The following is a 20,232-nucleotide window of genomic DNA, read 5'->3' as shown; positions in this document are numbered from 1 at the left end:
GCAATTGGCTGGCAGTTAGCAGCACGGCTTGCCATTTAAGAAGACAACTGCATTTCTGAGGACGAAGCCCAAGGATGACAGCAAATCAGAAGAAGTAATATTCGGTAGGGACACTTAAAATTGGAAAACGACCCCACGTACTAATTGCACATTTTTGCGGCCTAAGCGCAACACACAGGATAAGGAAAAGTACAGCACCATAGAGCTAAAAAAGACCCTCGAAATAATAAAAGTATCTAAACGTGCCATAATTAGTGGGTGTTAACCCCGTTGCTCCTGCAAGCGGCGGGGATTTGCCCAACTGCTGGAATAGGCTCTTGCCTGGTATTGTCTCGCACAGGGCATCGGCACGCCTCTGCCACACAGCATACGCAAACGTGCTTCACCGAGCGAACCGCAGCTAAAGAGTCAGATAAATTATACATTTCCAGGATCTGTGGAAGAACAGAAAAACTTCACAATACGAGTTTCTCGATTCCAGACTGCTGACGTAAGCAGCAGCCAATGCAGTGAGGACAGTGGGACTGGCTGGCCAGGCGCCGCTGCAACTGCAGCAAGGCGCGGGCAGCCGCCCTGCGTGCGCACAGGCTGACACTGACCTGCGCCACAGGAGAGGGCAGGACAGGTCCTGGCACCGCTCGGGGGGTGCAGTTAATTGCTGTTGTCAAATAAATATTTAGTGATGGCAGTGTGACTGCAGTACGAGTTTGCGTGCGTTCACCGACTCCCTGTTGTCCAAGGCCACAAAGTATTTAAACCTGTTCCTGCTGGCGGTTAATGTAGAAGGGATGTACTCGCACAGGTATACGAAACTTTAGCTGGGAGTATTTATTTACAAATAAGTGCATTGGTACAAATATGCAGACCGACTTCCCTCTGACAGGCCGACTGGTAAATCTGGTCTCGGGAATCCCAGCTCAGGTGTACTTTAACCACATCGCCACCTGTGGGCCTCCTTCATGTCTGCATCCCTGGCCTTAGCCAGGGTGCCCAGTAACCAGTTAAAATTTAAGGAATAAATGTCTAGGAAATAAATAGCTGGGAAAAATGTACTTGGGAAAACATAGGAGATCGTAGATATGCTTAGTTTCTAATTATATAGTAAATAAAATACTGAAATTTGAATGGCACCACAGGTATGATTTAAATGCAGGAGAAAAGTCTATTTCTTCCTTTCTCCGTAGACTGGGATATGTTCAGAGTCTGTGCATAAAGCGGACTGGGAGCTCGTGGAAAGCTTCTGCAGGGAAAGGGGGGAGAGGACCAGTGTTGTGGTTCAAAATAATGTATTTTTTTAGCATAGGTCTATGAAATACTTCATCTGGATGTAATCTGCATGTACATATTACATTTAAACATACTCAGCAGTTTTAGATTTGTTATTTAGGATCTGGTACAATTTAAAATATATAAAGTAACAAGGCATGCTACAGATAATCAACAGTCACTGTTATTCTAGCTCTCTGACAGCTAAGAGTACAAGAATAGAGCAAATGCCAAGCTAAAATAAAATCTAAGTTGTCTAATTATCTAAGCCTGTAATGGCTGGAAGCTACCAAATTCAGACTCTGGAAGTGCCATCAGGACCTCTCCTTATTGGAAAAGATATTCTACCAAGAAACTCTGCCACAGGCACTAAAATGTTTACTAGTCTTAAAACTGATAGTGATACAAAAAATGGGAATTACCTTCTCAAGGAGCAGTTTTAAATGGCTTAATGATGTCTTCCAAAAACCATTACAATGTTCATATCTTTTTCTGAAATCTGATCTTCACTAATTTTTGTGATTAATTTTAACAGAGGAAACCTTAACTGAGAGCATTTTGCAGAGCAATATTTTTCTAATTTTTCTTTTGTGCAGCATCTGCTGTTGCTGTGCTGTCATCTTCGTTATGTTTTTCATTGTCTATGTGCCATAATGTAATTAGTTAGTTCAACATCATCTGTGCTATTAGATGAGATGTTTCTATGGTAAGTTAACATAGTTCTGTGTAATTGGTAGATTTCAGCAGTAGGCATGAATGTATCCATCAACTTTAGGTCGATTTGAGTCCGCAAGATTTAAATTCACTTGGCATACGTTATCCTCGAAGACTGTTAATTTTGGCTGAATGGATAAAAAACACAATGCAGAAGAAAATCTGGCTGCTTATATCGCGGTACTGTTGGAGTCAGGGAAAGAAAAGCATAAAATTGCTGGCTTAGTAGTTGCAATCTAAATGTCTGGAAAATGTTACAGCCTGTGATCCAAATCATTCTTAAACCTAGACGTGCCCCTAAGATAGCAGGTAGTCCAGAATTCACCAGGGTTATCTCTCCATTCATGAAAGGAGTCTTGGTTCTCTTCCTAATACTGCATTCCTATGGGACCTCAACTGTCTTCCTTTTCTCATTAGAGAGAAACGTTGAGGCTGCTGCTTTGTCTTGAGATCTTCCATGCTGCACTTTGCTAGTCCTTGTGTCTTGCGAGCTACACCTTTGAACAAATTAGACTTTTAAAACAAGACCCCAGTGTCTTTGGAAACAGTGATGAAAAATCAACAGCCATTTGTTACTTTAAAGTAATGCATCCTTTTACTCGCAAAGGATCTTCTGGTTTAGGGCCTCGAACAATTTAAAAATGTGACTGGATTAAGTATTTAAGTCAGATGTCCAATGATTCGGGAGAGTACATGTCCTGGCAGAAGCTGGGAAGAATCCTGGGATGGCTTTACTCTCAGCAATCTTTTCCAAGCAGTAGACTGTACTGTTTGCCCCAAAGAGCAAGATAATTCACTTTTAGAAATATGTGTATAGATTTTGACTTGCTTATAAATACATGAGTAACTTTATTTACAGGAACCCAGAACCATGGAAGGTAATTAGTAAGCATGATTCGCTTACGTAAGGGTTTGCAAGACCCTTTTATCATCACTGTATTCATAACTTAGGACAGGAGCCAAATAATATAAATGTCAGTAATTATAGATATATATTTATATTAACAATGAAGTCCACTTTAGGAAGCGCTAAGGCTACGTTTGTAATGACCTCATATGGCTAAAATTACGTCCACTAATTTGTCCTGTGCACATTCCTGTTGGGAGAATTGATATATTAGCACAAGCCATCGGTAGCAGAAAGTCCTGGAAGTCAGTTCTGCGACTAAAGTCAAAGACATCAGAGTTTGAAATTATATGTTATTTATGTTTTAAATTAAAAGTCTCTAAAGGCCCCTAGAATATGCGTATGTAATAATAAGTTCACTACATAAAACAATCTTATAATTGGAAGTGCTATATGAATTTTGAAAGAGGGCTTTATATGCCACAGTCTAATAAAACAAGGCACTTTTTAAGCAAATCAGTTAAAATTATTTTGATATTCTTAGACTGACAATTGATTTTTTGATGACATATCTGTAGAGTGGTATTTTGTAACAAATATAAACATGAATAGAGTATTTTTATGATTCAGATGTCACCATCTTTAACAAGAAAAAAAACCCTCTAAGAAATACTTAAAAATATAAACTCATATGGAACTTACCCTTTAAAGTAAAAAAATGTTTTCTTTGCAGATACTTTTATAGAACTTGCATTAACATGTTGCCTTTATTCATTAGTCACGATAACAAATGGTCAGATTAGAGGATGGGACAGAACAATTTGGTGCTGTTTGAAGGCCCAAATTACAGATAAAAGTAGCCACTGAGTTACTTTAAGTTTACAGAACAAAAAAGATCAACTGGAAAGAAATTAAAAAAAAAATAAATCTGACTAATTCAACTGACCAAAATGCTCTTACCTAATGCAGAGGTGCATGTTTGTAACACCATCATTTATGCTTCTGAACATACATCATATTTTATAACAGTATCTTTTTGTTAAATCACTGCCACTTCTTTTCAGTCAGAATCCACTTCAAAAAATTTCAGCAGAGAAAGTAAACTTGTTTTCTTTTCCCTCTGAGATAAGAAATCATTGAAACATTAAATGTTTTCTACTCAGAGCTGACTATTTTTTTCTTGTAGCCATTTTTAAAATTTCCTTTGTCAAAGGAATATTTTTTGAAGAACACAGCTGCACTTTTGTATGATTTCTGAAAAAAGTCCTGTGCAGAATTTAGTAAAAACAATGTTCTGGAATAATGTGTTACAATGAAAAATGAAAACTTAATTCTAGCCTGTGTTATTTAATTAATTAGCCAAGTAAGTTTAAATATGTAGAAGAAATTAGTATTATGCCCAAGTGAATAAACAGCATGTTTAATATTTTTTGATGGTGTTGTCCACACATAATACCTTTATAATTGCATTGAAATTATTTTCAAAGATGTGTGTCCAGTAGCAAATCCCATGTCATTAGAATATCTGCCTGTTACGAGTGTATCCAGGAAATGAGTTATTTACTGTAACTCATTGCCGTGGAGGAGTACGTCTGATATCCTTGTGAAGTTCCCATAATCTCTGAACGATGCTGTAATTTACAGAAAGGTCCGTGACTGATCTTTTCCACCTATTTTGCACTTCTCCACAGAGAAGACCCTTGTGATACCTGGCTTGGGCTACAGTAAACCAATGGAGGAACATTTGCTCAAGCCATTTTCTCTGTAGATCTTCAGATCCTAGAATTTCAGAGGATTTTGTTGTATGATACATCATCGATGGGAAGGCAAATTTTAGCTAATACATCTAGACGTTTGTGGTGACTATCTCTGATGGAAATTTGACATTAGCCATTGTTTCAAAGAGCTGAGAGAAAGTGAGGTACGGACTGAGAACTGAAACACGCACATTACAGGGATCTCCTGTTGAAGTTGTCTTTCTAATTTAAGGGCTGGCAGCACAGTATGAGAAAATGGAGGGTTACAAAGATAAAGAGGAAGAGCAGCCTGGTGACTTGTGTCTGGTAGAAATGCCTCTATCATATTTGATTTGAAATTTACATAGATGCCGGTAGTTATGACACAACTGTCACTCTAAGTTCACTTAACTGGACATGAAACAATAATGACAAACAATCAGAATGACAGTTCTCCTTCTATTCTGCAGTGAGGTTCTTCATATCTCAATTCTGCAACATTCCTTCTGTTCACTCCGCCAGACAAATGTGCTTCTGTTATTATGATTTCTCTGTTTGAATCGGCACAGCCTTGCTTTCAGGAAGAGTTTCTAAGCTTTCTATTCAGTTTTTTAGTCATACCATTTATGAAAGCAAGAGTTTCTTAGTGACAGTTTTTAACATTAACTCTTTAATAGTTACTTTGCTGATGTAATCCATTATTTTAAAACATTTTCTTGCATAAGAATATTACATTATTTTTCATATAAAAATATAGCCCCCTACTTTTCTTAAGTTGTTTTTCAGAACTGGAGTGACTACTATACTCCATGACTATAACCCTTTTTATCATTCTTCTATGATTCAGTAGCTTTTGCTGTCTTATAAACAATCTTACAATTAAGAGCTAATGTTAATGGAATAGATTGTTGTCACAGGATAATGGTTTCCTGCTGCTAGATAAACGCTGTGGCAATGCTAGGACATTTATTGAAAGTAATAGTGAAGACAAAGCTAGGAGATTTATTTTTAAAGCAGGTGCCACAGATCCAGTGACACCATTCTGTTATAATTGTTTTATTTCTATTTCACTACAAGACTGATGAAGAGAAAACATTTTGCCTGATGTATGCAAGTGCAGCAGAGTGACAGTGGCTCATTTCACTGTTACTGAGTAAGCTGCATCGCACTTGGCTCAGGAAGAGATTTATTGTGCGGCTCATCCAATCAGAAAACAGTTTATCCATTAACTACAGCTTTAAAATATGTTGTATTTCTATGAACAAGATGGGGCTTGATGCTTTCTTTCACAGAAGCAGTTATGCATAGTTCACAGAAAAGGAGGAAAGCGAGGCCCTACAGTGCTTGTTCTGCCGGTCCATCCACAAGCCCCCCTTTCCTCTGTGCCACAGGGACGGCAGGCTGGGGAGGGTGAACTTGTCCACAGCGTGTTCCCCTCCTCCCCAGTCAATGGTTCCTTGTCTCCCTTCTTCTGCAGCAGAGGGTGTTGCCTCAGCAGTAGCAGAGCAGAAATGGCAGCATTCTTCTTACCAGCACTGCTGTGCAGGGGGTGGAGAGGAAAGTTTTTGAGTAGTTTAGTGTTTCCTCTGTCTTTGAGTTCACAGGATCCTGAAGTTTTGGAAAATATGCCTTCTTCCTTTTTTTCCATTACTTTTAAAATTCCTCACCCCTGAACCCTCCAACAGGGAGCTGTGAAAAGCAGAGCTTGTAAAGCTTCCTAGGCTCTCTATCTGCTCTTGTGGAATTGCAATAAAACACCTTGATTACCCCAAGTATCAGCTCCTACAAAATTGGAGCTGATTGTCAGGAAGTGCATGGGATCCATTCAATTCAACAAGCTTTCTCCAGACAGGTATGCCCTAGTTGCCTGACTTAGGCCTCAACAAATATTTTGTCTTTTCTTTTGAACTGTAGAGCAGTTACTCCAAGTGGCAGTATTGTGGCTATGACAGCTTAAGGAGATCCCACAAATAATAAAGAATACAATCCCTTCCCACAAACTCTGATCATTCCAAAGCATCTTTAAAGTTATGTTGTAAAACAGCATAATGACTTTATATGACCATAAAGTCCCGGCTAGGATTTCCTTAAGAAACAAACTAATTTTATTATTAAGGCCCAAGGACCTTGACATCAAACCAGCAATTCACTGTTCCAAGGACTTACTCTCTGTAGCAGCACAGCTCTGAATTAACTTCTAAGGCTAGAGCTTGAAGGCAGTAAACAACTTTAACCTTTTCTTGACCCCAGACACATCTCACAAATAGGAGTTCAGTAACTGCATTAATTTCACTTTAACCCATGTGCAGACATTCTAAGAACTAATTCACTCTTCATTTTCTGAGTTTTAAGGAAATTTTTATACTAATAAACGGGCAAGTGTTAAAGCCCTTGTGCCAAAGAGCCATCAGGTAAGGATGGTCCTCTGCTGAGCTTAGCTCTGTATGAAAGGCAAGCACCAGAAAGAACATCATCGAGAAAAGCAGAAATGGGAGAGACCTGTAATCCTGACAGAATGAATCCTGGCAGCTGTGAGGTCCATCAGGTCATCTAAAGAGCACACAGAGGCTAGAGCTCCAGCAAATACATACTCTTCCAACTAGATCTCTGTAGCGGCAGTATATCAGACAAGATCTTCTAATGCTTGTGCCTTCCAGCATCAGTCTCCTATCTGAAGTTTAGGATTCACAGGAAAGTTCTAGGAGATGGAGAATTTCCACATCTTTAAAAGTCACTTACCTAAGTACCTTTAAGGATGTGACTGTAAGTATTGTAAAGTCCTATGATTTTATCAAAATATTTGGTATATCTATTTGAAGTCCCAACTCTGGAATCATGGTCTTTACACAAATCTGCTTTCAACTTTTTTAATAGGAATTTTGAGTCTTCCTGGTTAGGTAAAAACATTAACTCTTAAATATCAACCATAAATAAATAAAAATAATTTCTTCCCATTTGGCATTTTATTTAAAAATTAATCCTTCATTTGATCTAATAAATAGTGAGGAGTCATGATTTCTGAAATTTTGGGATTGCCAGTACAGTAACCAAATGTCCTATCACCACATTGAATCTGCTCAAGGAATCCTCCTCAATTCAAGGAATTATTAAACCTATTTTGTTGATAGGCTTCTCCGTGTCGCACAGGACTGCACACAACCAATCAATATTTAACTTCCATACTGCATATTGCTCCCACAGAGGGCCAGAATTCCCCATGTCAGTTATCCTATCTTGAAGTGAATCCCCAGCCTCTTGCAGCTCTTTTGACTAAGGCGCCTATGTATATCCCACCTGGATCTGGCCCAGATGCTTTATTTCTATTGCATGAGATGATTAATTATGTGGTTTCTTTCTGTTTGTCTGATAGACGCTGAGGTAAGAGAGTGATGGTTGCTTAGTGTGCTATTATTAAAAAGCTGCTTTTGATAGCCCTGAATAGGCTTGAGTTGTGTGCTACAACTAATCATAAAGCTGCTTACTTGGAAATGTAATGCTTGTTAATACTATACTGTACTTTTAGAAGTAAACTCATTTTTGATTGGCTAGAGTTTAACCATAATCAGTAATTAAGGGTCAGCCATCCAGTAAACTCATTAGTTTACACCAATTACATTTGGTATAGTAACTAATGATTTCAAGGATCAAGCCATTTATTTCTAAGCTTTCAAAGTATAATTATTGTGTAAATCAGATAGAGTGTAAATCTTTTCCATACGTTTTGGTTGGTAATTGAGAAATAAAATGGTTTCCAAATGTATTCTCTGTCCAGTTTTTGTTCTGCAGTAGATCTCTCTGGGGACTCTTTAAAGTATATGGAAAAGGTGATGTCAACAGAAGTGTACGCTGGGCAAACTGAGACAGGATTAATTAATAGAGATGAAAGAGAAAAGCCAGCCCCTTGCAAATCGTGGTCCAGGCCTCAACTTGGACATCACACCTTAAATGACAGTTTACAATCCTAAGCATGAGTCACACAGATTGACAAGTATTCAAAATAGAAGAGAATTAAAAATCCTTTATGTTTAATGTATAAAGGCCTTTCCAATATGCAGTCTTTAAGATGGTGTAATCTCTGGAGCATTTTGCTTTGAAGTTTAATATGTAGTTCCTCACATCCACATAACATTTTCAACACGTTAAACAAATTAGTCTCTGGTTACAGAAGTTTTTAGACATTTACAAGTTGCCGTTTAACTAAATTTAATATGTGCCAGCGAAGTTGCTCATGCACTTGTTCATTTAGAAAAATGCACTTTTGGAATGATTAATAAATAAACCAGCCCTTCCTATCCCTTCAACTTTGGTGTTTATTTGAAAGCAATCTACTTTAAAGAGACATTAATATCCCTAGAATTATTATTAGAATAATTGCTTTTACTCTTCTCGGAACACACATTTTTTCTCATTTCCCTTCAGCACAGACAGCTTTCGACTCAGATATAAACTTCCTATTATTATTCCCCACTCCCCACCCTAAAAATGAAGAATAGGAATTATACACTTTTCACTAAGGAATAATTAATTTGTCTCAAGTATTAGAACAGAGAATTGTAGAATGACTTTGAATGGTAGTCTCTAAGGACTAGCATTGTTTGTTCTCTTCGGTCTTTAATGAGCTTTAGTAAATGGCCAGGAAAAATTACCGTCTTTCTGTAATATGAGAGAAGCGAAGAATGAAGGAAGCTATAGAATCCCTCGGAGAAAAGGGAGCAGCCACACACACACACACACACACACACACAGAGTCCCCGGTACCACATCGCTTCCAATGGTTAGTGTTCTCCTTTGGAACTGAGCACTACAGCTCCAGTTTTTCCATTACAGTTAAAACATATAATGTCCTTAATATTTTTGTAGGAGAGAAAATTCCTGGATGTCTCCCACATACTGACAGTGTCTGGCTTATGTTGGGGGACAACTGCCTATAGCTGAGCTCTGGAAGTCATTCTGGCTTCCTCTGCTTTGGCATTGATTTTGTCTTTTAAGATTCTTTAGTCTATTTTTGTTGTATTTCCACCTTTAAAAGCAATTTCCCTTATAGTGCCCCAGCCTGCTGCCCTGTCTTTTAACAGACTTCTTTTTCCTCCACCGCATATTCATTGTCTCTCCTGTCCAGAATGGTAACTGAGGCAGCAGTGGCAGGTGCTTGTTTCAGCTAAGGATACAGACCTGTTGCCATGGATAACAGAGTATGTTCAGGAGCACCTTTTCCTTCCCCCCAGCCTCCGCATATGTCCTCACTACCTATTCCCATAATGTGTCCGTGGTGCTGAGGCAGCTGCCATTGCTGCTCTGGGGTATGAGGGGAGCTGACCCACAGCAGCCAAGTGAGAACAGCACGGTCTAAAAGGATCTTGTGGAACAGGGGCTCTCTCCAATCCATCCCGTTGGAGCTGTTCCAGTTTGTATGGAATAATTAAATGTTAACTGGATTGCCATGTGTGCTTGCTCTCAGAGCATTACTGAGAGCAAGAAACCTGGGTTCTGTTACCGCCTTCCAGCGAATACTTCCATGCTTTGTATCAAGTATTGGTGGGGCAGGCCCCGGCAGACACGGTTTCCCCACCCAGGTGAGTGTCTCCACTACAAGGCTGGTAGTCAAGCACAAGCTTTCCCACTCGAAGAAAGGAGTCAGGTCACACTCCTTACAGAAGAGTGCTAATCTCTTGGGTAGGGTGCTAATTCAGGGGGCAAGAGATTCAAGTTCAAATTGCCTCAGGCAGAGGCTGAATACAAGACTCCTGTATCTTGGCTAAATTGCACCAGCCAGGAGACTGAACCACAAAAGCCTGGGAGAGGAAGGGCACAGGAGCAAGGAGGAGAGACGTGCAGGAGGTGGCAGCGCTATCTGTCATTATTCTGTGAGAAAAACCTGGCGCGGGTGTCCAGTTCCTAGAAAGCGGCAGAGCAAGCGTGGTAAGTAGGTAAAGCAACGCAGAGTGTTACAACACTTTAGTCTGATCGTGGCTCTGGATCATGGGAGGTGCTCTCATGGCAGACATCAGATTGCTGACTAGAGTTCAGGGTCACGAGGGATGTGAAGAGAGATGATGAAAGTGGGGAGAGCTGCCTGGACCCATCCCAGACATTCAGGGCAAAGATAAAAGTAAAAAGCTGCTGCCAAAGTAAAAATCATTTCTCTCTATCACAGGTCCTCTTCAGTGCAATTGTTAGAGAAGAATAAATGGAGAAAGATGGTTGAAAGACAGGTAGGAGACAATGAGGACAGAACTAGTAAGTGAGGCAGAAATGTTGGAAGGAATACAAAGAGGAAGAAACATAAGAAAGCAACAGGAGGATTGGACAGAGAAGAAGGAAAAACCATGACTGACCAAGACACTTCACCTCTCATTGCCTCAATCTTCTGGCAATAAAATAATAACAGTAAGACAATCACAGAGCATTTCAGTGACTTTGAAGTCCATAAATATTTAGGAGGCATTTAAGTGTCCTGTTGATCAGGATTGTGTTAAAAAGAAAGCAGGAAAATTGAAGAGAATGTTCTGACAAGTCTAAAGCACTGCTATCACAAGGAAAAAAAGGAACAGGACTTACGTGCTTAATTTCATACGTGTAACTGAGTATTAAAATCCACACCCAAGCACACTTACGCTTCTTAATAGTAGAAAAGATTGGGCCTATTTCAGACCAGTAAGAACACATGGTTTAAGGCATGCAGCTGCTCTTTCTTCAGTAACAACCTACTGTGACTCCTATAATTTATTCCTCCCAAGATTCATTTGAACATCTGCAGTATCATTATTTGAGTTTGTTATACTATTAGCTTTAAAATTTTATAAGCCATACAGTAGGATAGGTGACAAGTTGAAAAGTTAAGGAGGGTTAATTTAGAAGTTTTAAAGCAAAGCTATTTTTGAGTTATACAAGTGCAAAAAAGCATCTGAATCCAAACCTCCATGGTTACATTTAAATAACTCAGAAACTGCTGAAAGGATTTTCTTCGAACTTCACTCAAGACAAATCCCTCTGGGCTAAGACCAAGCATGAGAATTTAACTCAAAAGGTGATTGTTGTCTGAAGGGAGTTTTCTTTTTCCTCCCTTTACCCCCCCTCCTCCATTTGCTTGTTTTGTTTTCAATGTTCTGAAAAAAAAAAATAGCACTGAAAAATTAGGGTTTGGAGTGTAACTGTTTCATATCCATTTTATCATTATAATAAGAAAAATGCTGTTCGTAAACTACATTTTTATTAAAACCAGACCCCCTGCTTTGCCTTTAGCCATTACTAGCAGTCTTAGTACCCACCTCTAGCAGGCATTTGATAATGCTGTTAACTGCATGGCTCAACAGAGAAGTATCGAGCTGTACTCTCAGCCCCATCTGCAGCTTCTTTGCATGCCTCAGCAGCTCCATGCAGCTATAATACTACCCTAAATGGACAACTGAGGATTCCCCTTAACAGGAAGTCTTTGGAGAGCAGGCAATCACCAGCTCTGCAGCACTCTTTCCTTGGCTTCCCATCCCCAGTTCATGGGAAGTGAAGCATACTCTATACCTGTTGTCTGACCTAAACTATGTTTTGATTTCTCACTGGTCCAGGATTTGGAAAGCAGAAACGTAGCTGGTAGTCATGCTTTTCTCGGCTCACTGACTGTTAACTCGATACATCTAGCAACCTCATTCATTCTTCCCCTTTGCAGTTGAGACCAAGGGACTCACCTCCTAGTTGTGTAGCTGTAGGAACCCCTGTAAAGGAAGAACCTGAACAACGAAGGTGGAAATTTCTATTTTCTTTCTCAAAGACCTTGAAGTCAGTCCTTTTTAATAGCAGCATCATGAGTCCTGGTAACCTGATTATCTGGATTTAAAAAAAACAAACAAAAAAAGAGATAGTGGATTTTTTTTTCCACTATGCATTTCAACTCTCTCCCACATTTTGTTTTCTACAAATTGTCCCAGAGCAGACAACAGCCTTTCCCTCCCCCTTCTATCCAGGCTTGTTTCTGATTCTCTAGCAGCACCTCCCACAGTTACTCACTCATTTATTTGTTTGTTTTTCCATTTGCAACTTTTGCCCCCTCCAAAGAGCTTGCTTGCCCAGGGAAATTACAGTAACTTATTTCATTTCAAATGCATTCAGAAAGGCATTTGAATTGTTCCTTTTCATTTAGAGCAGCATCCAAATTTGGAAACTGTGAAAAACTGAGGGGGAAGGTTTGGAATATATTGCTGAAATAATTCACCACATTTAACCCAGACAACTCAGATATATGCGGAAACAGCTTCCCTTGCCTATCTTCCATATACATGACCTGGATTAAAAGCTGCTTTGGGCCAGAGCCAACTCATTGTTTGTGGCCCTAACACAATGTGGCTTGCAAGCTGTGGCAATGCTGTAATACCTAGGGATTTGTTTCAGGAGACCCTGATTTTGGAAACAAAATACATGTTTCCTGGTGACTGCTAACACTGAAGAGTGGGAACTATAGCTGAAATGGGCATAGAGAGGAGCATCAGGAATCCAAAGTCTGGGATTCAGTTCTTACTTGTTTTAATTTTGGGGAAGTCTACCGTGGCAAAACAGAGAGGCCTTAAAGTTGGTATCAAGATGTGGTAGCTTACAAGATGTGGTAGCTTACAGATGTGGTAGCTCCTGGAAGGTCCATGCTGTACCACCCTACAGGAGCAGGCAAATTCTGGCAAACGTTGAAAAAATTGAGAAAATTTTTAAAAATATATCACAATATTTAAATAATCAGAAAGCTCTTCCATTCATAAATGTCCCATCTGCTCTCCACCACCAAACTTCTGGGGTATCCTTTTTCAGTCAGCACTTGGCACTCAGCACTCTAAGCTGTCTGCTACTATCTCATTCATACAGCTTTTTCATTGCAGGTCAGTATTATCTGACTAGGTTCAGATTAAATCTCAATATACCGATCATGTGGAAAACCCCAACTCCAAGCACATTGAAAAATTGCAAACCTAAACAGTGCAGTTTCCATGGATGATGGTGTATTAAAATGTATCCCAAAGGGTAGAGTAGCAGGAAAAAGAGGAACGTGAAGTTATAATCACAGAAGAGAATGCCCTTCTTTTTCAGCTGAGATTTTATGTAAGAGTGAGAAGGAATGTGGCAAAGAGAAGAAAGGTCTGTCTCCTCACTGCTGGTTCTATAGCAAAGAAGATTTTCACATCAGCCGTGGTAAAATCAGGCAGAGAAATAGCAGATCTGAATATTGTACGGGAAGATGTGAAATGAGTAAGAGTTCAGTGCAGTTCAAGGATGGCAAAGTATAATGAAGGCAAATGGAAAGTAAGAGCTGAAACTGAAAGCAATGAGCTGAAGGAACCTAATACGAAGACACAGGTTTAATTAATAAAGACAGGCAGCGCAAGCTGAACAGAGAAGACTTATTTAAAACGTTAATATATCTTTAGTTGTGGGCACTAAGGTAAAAATAAAGACAAAGTATGTAGAAAAAGCTTTAAAGTTGAGGGGTGCAAGATTGGGTTCAAGGATGGGAGTGCTGGGAAAACCTGAGACTGCAGAGAAACTCTTCTGAGAGATAGCAGCACTGTCTTTAGTGCTTGTTGCTGCCTTCGAAGTGCCCAACATACTGCTCCATTAGCAAAAGGGATCACAAATTACCTCCTAATCTGTTTAAGCTAAGTCAGCTAGATTCATTTCAGCTGGTGATGAACATGGATATGAGCTAACCAGGCTGGCTTTACTTGTAGTGCATTAGGGAATGCTTGCTTGGTCTCTCCTGATGGTAGAACTATGGGGAGGGACCAGGGGCAAGCAGCAAAATGTGGTGTAGTTTTCAGTAAATGGTGGCTAGGCACTGGGGAGGAAGACTGGAACCAATCCAGACATGTGGAAGGATGCAAATTTCTTAAGGTTGAGTAAGACTCAAGGAAAAAGTTATCATCAGCAATACAGAGTGCAAGAAAAGTTCATCTCTCTGCATCTCACTGATACAACTAAGGAACACAGTATCTTTGCTACTGGTGCAAGGATAATCTCTGTAGAGGTGTATCTATGTGCTTAGGAGATGTAACAGTTACTGGTTGGTTAGTAACTAACAGGAACCATAACAGGAGAGATTCATGATTTTACTGTCTCTGGTCCAATAGAAAACTGTAATCTATCTACTTAAGCTTCATATACTCAGCATTTGCAAATGCCAAGTAATCAAAATTTTTACCAACATAAAAGTGAGCAAAGTTGAAGAGCAACTGCACATAAGGGATCACTAGGACAATATACAGTGGCTTTCACTTCAGGGTAATAGCTCAATACCTATGCTCCTTTAGGGACTTGCATCAAGTGAATTGGTACTGTTAGGAAGCACATCAAAAACTGAGCTTGCATACTATTAATTTTCTTCTATTATCCAGAGTGGTTCTGTTCTCTGAAGTAGGTAGATCATGGGAAGTTTGTTTTGCTTCAGCTATTGCTATAACAATTCAAAGAGAGGGAACAAGAATTTTGGTTCTAAAAGTGCACACATTTTAGAAACATTAAAACAATGTCTTAAACTGAAACATGGAAATATTCTTGGTAGCCCCCTTTGTGGTGCCCCCTGTAATTATAGCTATCATATCACAAATCAACTTTTGGTAAGAGAGAGGCCACCCCTTCCGTGTTTTTAGAGGGACTGCAGCTCTAAACCTTTGCAATTACTTTTATATCTATCTTCTATGTTATCATTTAGATTGAGGCTTTTAATATCTGACTCAGTGGGCCTTATGTTATTTAGTTCTCCACCATTTATCTCCTTATTTGGGTGCCTGTCATTCACATTTCTGCAAAGTTCAGCTGAAACGAGTAGTGCCCTGTTCATGTTACTGGTACTTTGCATTGTAAATATTAAGAAGCAGAATTTGCAATCCAAGTCATTCACAGAACATTCTTATACAGCACATAATTTGCCAACAGCTAAATTAATCTTGCTTCAAAATGTGAGGCTGTGTACATGTGGTTTCTGATACAAAAGGCCCCAGTGAGATCAATGGCATAGGCATCATATTAACTCAGACCCAGCTTTTTCAGGTCCATGAAGCTTAGTCATGTGTCTGCTAATTTAGAACTCAAATGTAAGCAAGCTCTCCTTTTTGAACAGTGTGAATTTTCAATCCAATTTACCTTGCATAGATGAAAACATAAATCAGTAGCTGGTCTCCACTGCACATACTAATTTAATGAGCTGGGGATTTGACCACATGTATATACACTCTCGGAACGCAAAGACCTTTCCCTCCATACTGCATTCAGCTTGGATTCATGCCTACAAGCTAAAGGGAGGAGGGAAAGGCAGTTTCGCCCACCAGTTAGCACCAGGGTCTAGAACAAGGGTGTGAGCCACAGGTCAGTGTCAAGCGCCATCCGTACCCTCCAACTGATGATCAGTCGAAGAAATGCATGTGCTGCTGCAGGCCCTGACAGCAGCCCCAAAACATGTCCCAGGACAATGTCTGGGGTCACCACTGCTCAGCTGGAAGGGCTTTTCCACCCCTTCCCTCAGTTAGGAGGGAATCCAGTACAACACAGATGATCTCCTGGATGAAAGCTCCAAGAAGAGGGTGACACAAAAGCTTCCTCAAGACCTACGTTTTTGCTCATTGCCTGGTATACAAAACAAAGCACATTTGGGGCTTTTGTCCAGTAGGTCTTCAAAGAAGGTGTGTAATGACAAGTCTGTCAGAATGCAAAAAGAAGTTGATGATAAAAAGACAGAGGATAAATACTCATGCACAACCATCAAGTGTGCTTTGGCACCATACACACTGCATGACACTTGTTGACCTGACAAGACGGTGACCTCAAATACAGACTCCAAAACAGCAGTGTCTCCTCAACTTCTGTCTCCTCTTTGCCTTGTCCCAAAGACCATTGACCCAGAGGGATGAAGCCTTGCGCTTATCATTCTCAGACCTCCATGCGTCTGAGTCCATTCATAAACAGCTCCCTTCCGCTGAACTAGCCTAAACCAATTCTCTTCATACACTTGTCCGGACAACAGCAGATCAAATCCAAAGTTGTTGTTTCAATTGTGCAAAATAGTGAAAACGGACTTCTTTGGGCAGATGTTCTTGAGCACATAATCTCAAAAATGTGACTACCAATGCCAGGTGTCTTTGGCTTCACAGAGGAGGTTGAGCTAAAGCTGGGAAAAAGCAGAATAAAGCTAATGAATAGGGGTAGGATATAGAAAAAAATGCTGCTGGAACATCAATTCATCATTCACTACAAAAGCAGAGATTGCAAGACACATTCAGATAGCACTACTACCGGTCATCTCTGGTCAGACCCCTCCCTATCTACTACCAGAAGAATTCAATCTAGACCAGATTTTGCTTAGGTGCTAGAGAAAAAAGGAAATTATATTAACCATCTCTGTGAATATGAACAACAGAATTAGTAACAACCTTTACACTTGAAATTTATTTTAAAAGTGTGTTTAGCTTAGCTTATCAGATCAAGCTTATTAAAAAATAAAAAATCAGAAGTCCTGTGATGTGAGAACAAGTGACACTGGGAGTGAAAAATCAGCACATCCCCAGCCTGTGGGATGGGAGGGCCATCTGCTATCAATATTTAGGAAACATACTTTGGGTGGAAAGTTTCCTTGCAGCCTCAGGCTTTGTTATAGCAACTGAGTTTAGCTCTTAAGCTCTTGTTCTATCTGTAACTCTAGTTCAGAGCACCTCAAATCTAGGCCTTGCCGAGGGCCCTAGCATACTGTCCTCTAAAGGGGGGTAGTCCTCTATGCTGCGGTCTCTTGGTGGAGACATGCTGAAATCAAAAGAACTTCGCACAGGCGCAGAAATCCCTGCTGTCAGGTCCCAGATCATAGCATAAATAAAGCTTGTCCAGAAAACACACACACAGGTTTTCTTCCTTGAAGAAAAGCCAGCAGAAACAATTTGATTATATTTCTTTCCCTCTGTCTTAGCTATATGGGAGTGTCATTTATTTTTGCATATTTTCATTATGCAAAGTCGCACCGGACCCAACAGTGCAAGTATCCCCTTCATTCTGCTGGTGTTTGGCTTCTTATTAGAAATGTTATCACAAGGTAAACACAACACAACACAGGAAGGTTTGCTGTGGAGTAACGAGGTTTTAATACCATACCATGCCATGTCAACAACTCAGAAATGTTTTAACAGGTTAAACTATTCCTCGTAATTACAAAGAAGCTCAAAGGAAAAGCATTCCCTCAAGCTGACAACATACATTTTATACAGAAAGAAACAAGATATGAGACCATGAAAATTGCACAGGCACAAATATTTGGGATGTAACTGAGAGGCAGAAAAATATATTAAAATGATCATTGATTGAGCAACATGGAAAGAATTCTCTCAGCAGGAAAAAACAGATTTTCGCACATCTGAGAAAGCACAACAGACGCCATTTTTGTGACAATACTTAACACTTCCACCTGGAATTTTAAAATCATTTCTGGATACTGATGACTGTCTCTTTTGATATAGCTATTATTACTTTTTTTAGGGATAGAGAAACCAGGTTTCTGGAATGACGAGGAGACTTTCCTAAGGTCAAACAGTAAGTCAGGGGCAAAGACAGAAACAGTCTAGTTCTCCCCAATCTTATTCTCAATCTACCCCATTAACAGATTGTACAGCCATGAAAGGTCATCTCTCCCCTGTGAAAAGGTAGGTTTTGCGAGGAAAATAACAAGTTCCACCTATCTCTCCAGCTGATATTAGCAATAGTGAAAATTTCATTCTGCAGAAAAACTGCCGATGCAGCACTTGTAAAAAACCTCCAAATTCATGTGCAGATCAGAAACTGCCAGAGCGCTTTAAACAGCTGCAACTACCACACACTTTCAGAGAGTCATTTGAACTCATCAGATCTGACTCTGGGATAGACAGCTGTCGTGGTTTAACCTGGCAGGCAGCTAAACACCACACAGCCGTTCACTCACTCCCCCTGCAGTGGGATGGGGGAGAGAATCGGAAAAAAGGTAAAACTCGTGGGGTGAGATAAAGACAATTTAATAGGACAGAAAAGGAAGGGAAAATAATAATAATGATAAAACAAGTGATGCACAATGCAATTGCTCACCACCACCCGCTGTCCGATGCCCAGCCGGTTCCCAAGCAGCATCCGCGCCCCCCTGGCCAGCCCCGCCCCAGTTTTTGTTCAGCATGACGTCATATGGTATGGAATATCCCTTTGGCCAGTTTGGGTCAGCTGTCCTGGCTGTGTCCCCTCCCCACTTCTTATGCACCTCCAGCCCCCTCGCTGGCAGGGCAGTATGAGAAGCTGAAAAGTCCTGGACTTAGCGTAAGCACTGCTCAGCAACAACTAGAACATCAGTGCGTTATCAACATTATCCTCATCCTAAATCCAAACCACAGCACTATACCAGCTACTAGGAAGAAAATTAACTCTATCCCAGACAAAACCAGGACAACAGCAAAGCCCAGGTGGCTTGGTTGTACGTACAGCCCTCGTGCCTCATGGGGGGTGAGGCAATGCAAGGTTGGGGCCCCGCAGATTTGCGCAGGTTAAGATTGGGCAGGCCAGTGCCGCGGCCCTGCTGGCCCTCCTGCAGTGCCGGTAAATGGAGGACGCTGACAGGATGTACGCACGTGCAAGTGTTTAAATACTTGTTGTTGGGGACTACAGGAAAGCCTACAATAGACATTTTGCCTTGGGATGTTTTCTTTACTCTATTGCAAAAAAGCAATAAAAATATGTGCTACTCTGAGGGCTCTTTCTCTGGTTAACCAGCCCCTTTATTATTACCTAGCTTCTCCCAGAATATACCCTTTCTCCCAACAAGCCTGTACTGCTCCAAAGGGCAAAGCTCAGGTCTCAGGCAGGGGTTGTTGACGCACACTTTTTCACTTGCCTGACTTCTTTCCACTACAGGTCAATCGGGATGGATCTGAGAGTGTCCATCCGCAGGCCTCTACAAAGCTGACGCCTTCGGCTGGGTCAGGTAACCCTTGTGCGCAGCCGGCTGCGTGGGCGCGAGCTGCGCCACCCCCGCAGGCAGCCCTGCGGCCCAGCCCGTTGCGCTGGAAGCAAGCAGGGCAAAAAGGTTTTCGGGAGTGCCGGCTGCCCACGTCCCCGGCAGAAACCAGCCGGAGGAAGCTTGGAAAGCCCGTCCTTTTTATTCTCCAGAATTAAGACTTTGATTAGCTGCTGGCACAAGACCAAAACTCCATCTGAAACGCTTTAGACAACCCATCTGCGCTCGGTTTGGGAGTCTGAAGAGCGCGTGCTGTGGCCCACTCCTCACTGGTGCCAGGCAAAAACAAGGGGGAGAGAAGGGGGCGAGGTGGGGAGGAGCGCTCCCTGGCCCCACGCTCTCAGGAGGAGCGCCCTCACCCAGGCCCGCACACAAACGCCGAGCAGGGAGCCCTCCAGGCCGCCCCAGGCCCCCCCAGGCCCACCTGTCTGCCGGCCCGGCCTGGCCCGGCGGCTCCCTGGCTGCCCCGGGGGTCGCAGGCTGGGTCCCAGGTCCTTGGGCCGGAGCCTGGCCTCCGCTCCTCCCGCACCCGCTGGGGCAGCGCCCGCACCCGGCCACGGCCTCGGGGCCCTTCTCCCTCCCCAAACCCCCGTGGTCCTTCATGAGTCCCCGCACCTCGTGATAAATTTCATAATTATTCAGCCCTTACTACCAACACCGAAATTCATCACTCAAAGCAAATTAGC

This window comes from Calonectris borealis, chromosome 8 (genome assembly GCF_964195595.1).
Source record: "Calonectris borealis chromosome 8, bCalBor7.hap1.2, whole genome shotgun sequence".
NCBI classification, from domain to species: Eukaryota; Metazoa; Chordata; class Aves; order Procellariiformes; family Procellariidae; genus Calonectris; species Calonectris borealis.
The sequence above is the reverse complement of the archived record's forward strand: the minus strand, read 5'-3'. Positions refer to the sequence as shown.